This window comes from Montipora capricornis, chromosome 6 (genome assembly GCF_036669925.1).
Source record: "Montipora capricornis isolate CH-2021 chromosome 6, ASM3666992v2, whole genome shotgun sequence".
NCBI lineage: Eukaryota > Metazoa > Cnidaria > Anthozoa > Scleractinia > Acroporidae > Montipora > Montipora capricornis.
Genome location: NC_090888.1, coordinates 23,098,027 through 23,100,526, shown reverse-complemented (window position 1 = coordinate 23,100,526; position 2,500 = coordinate 23,098,027).

Here is a 2,500-nt window from a genome sequence, read left to right as displayed (position 1 = left end):
GTATTTGACCCTTCAGATCCCCCCAGATTTCACCAGATAGCACCTCTGCGCATCCAAATTTCAAAAATTTTCTGGGGGGGGGGAATGCCCCCAGACCCCACTAAAGTGCCTTCGCCACCCTGACCGCCTCCATCTTCAGAATGACCTGCTCCTACAAATCTTTTTGAGAAGGCTGATCGAGACCAGGTTTCTTCAACAAAGGACGGATTAAATATTGTATAAGTTCAGTAGGCATGACGGAGGTTTCTAAAGACAAATTTACAAATTTCCAGATCACGGGGCCAAGTAGATCGAGACAATCAAGCAGTATAGAAGATGGAACAGGATCAAGTTCACAAGACTTTAATGCTAAAGAACGCAAAATTTTAAGTAGAGTCGAATGTGGAGGACAGCTGAAACAATGGAGTTTTGTTGTTGCAACTGAAACTTCCTCAAATATATTCAGCTGACCCCGGTGAGCTCTAAGCTTGAACCGCGATATGGTCACATGATACTGGTCAGCGGATACTTTGTTTTGCCAGGTGTCAATTGATCAAAACATTGATATCCAATATGAAAGATGCATGCTGTACGTACGTACATAAGGATGGTCGATGAAGTCGCGGCTATAAAATCAAAATTTCTCGCATCGATGGGTTACCATATTTTCTTTATACCTATAGTGCTCTGTGCGCGCGCCTCCGCTATCAACATCATTCATCGACTCTAGTTCACACGTGGCTTAAGGTAATTCCCTTGAAATTGTTCTGCTATCAAACTTTTTTGGAAACTTGGCATAATTAACATTCATGATATGAACATTTAAAAAATGCAATAAAAAAATGGGGTCACCGTGCTTGTTTACGCGTCAGCAGGCTCGTAAAATGGGGTATTTTTACTGTTTTCGCGTTAAAAATTCGAATCACCTTCACACAGAATTAAGTCTTGGTTACTTCAAAGACAAAATTTTATTTTGAAAATAAAGCTTCTTTTATTTACATAAGCAGTAATGCTTCATTTACGCCGACTTTGATTCCCTGTTTGTTGGAATAGTGCACCGTTTTTGGGACAGTTCCGTGGTTAGCTTGAAGTCCTCACCTTGGCCAAAATACACCCAGTACGGAACTGTTTTCCAAAAAAATTCATGTTCTACTATCAAACTTTTTTTCTTCTTCAAATATGTTATTTATTAGACTGTTCTTAGCAAATATGTGAAAAAAAAATCGGGGGTCACCGTGCTCGTTTGAGAGAAAAGGAGCATTTATTTCGCTATCGGGCTTAGTTTGCGGGAAATCTCTTACGTTTTGTACGCGCACGTGCTCATGTGCGCGCGCTAATGACGCGAAAATCGTGCGCAGTAGGGATGCGCAATGCAATACTAAGGAATTACCTTAAGTAGGCTCGCAAGGGTTTTCCGCAGAGCGTGCACGTAAGCCACACGCGCAATTCTAAAAGCTGCTCGCCTCAGCTCACGATTCAAAGTGGGTCACCACAAATAAGCAAATATCGCTAATTTCGCTCGCCTTCCTTCTAATTCCTATACATATGGAATATAAATAGACATCTCCTATTCACGAAAACAACGGATATTGTACACACACGGTTTAAAGGTCACTTAAATCCGTTTGTCTTGGCCTGTAGCTTCGCTCGCGCGTGCACTCGAATGAGCGAGTGACGCATGCGTAAATGCCGATCTTGTAACCCTCTCATTTTTCCTGATTTTGCAACTTTACTCACTCATATCTCTTCTTCTGGACGGCGAATTTTTTCATTTTTTTTCATTTTTTGCATGTTAGCTTAGATTAATATAAAACGTTTGTCTTTCAAGTTTAAAGAAATTCTGTAGGTGAAAAAAGAATATTTTACAGATTACATTGTATTTCTAACATTATCTGGTAACGCTGAATGGGAAGATTTCACCGTCCCCTTTTTTTCAAAAAAAAAAAAATATATATATATATATATATCTATACGTGTATCTTGATTTTAAAGCTCAAAGATATGCCTAATTTCGTTGCCATGGTAACGTTATTTTGGAGGAAAATGGGGTGTGAGAAATGGATGATGGGTACTTAATACCCTGGCCAAATTTTGTCTTGACATGATTACCCTAACTGTATCTAAAACCAGAATATTTTTATTTGTTCGAAAAAAGGAGAAATATTTGAGCCTCCTTAATTAAAACTGACCCCTTTTCTTGAGTACATACTACTGGGACCGTCGCACCCATTATATCCATGCTGTAAGAAACTGCCAGCACACCTTTCGCCGTAGATAGGAATGAATCCATCAGGGTTGATCCCTGATATTGCAATTGTGTATATACTGTTGACATAGCCATTAAATGCACAGCTGTCCTTGACAATAACTCCGCCATTTCCCGCAGCAAAAACGGAAATTGAATCATTACGACCCTGAAAGTTAAAAACGTGATGAAGGTAAAAGCTATTTAGCTGTCGGAAACGAATCTCCTCTTTAACTTTTTCGGTCCTGAGAGTGAGACTCGTACATTTTACTCTGT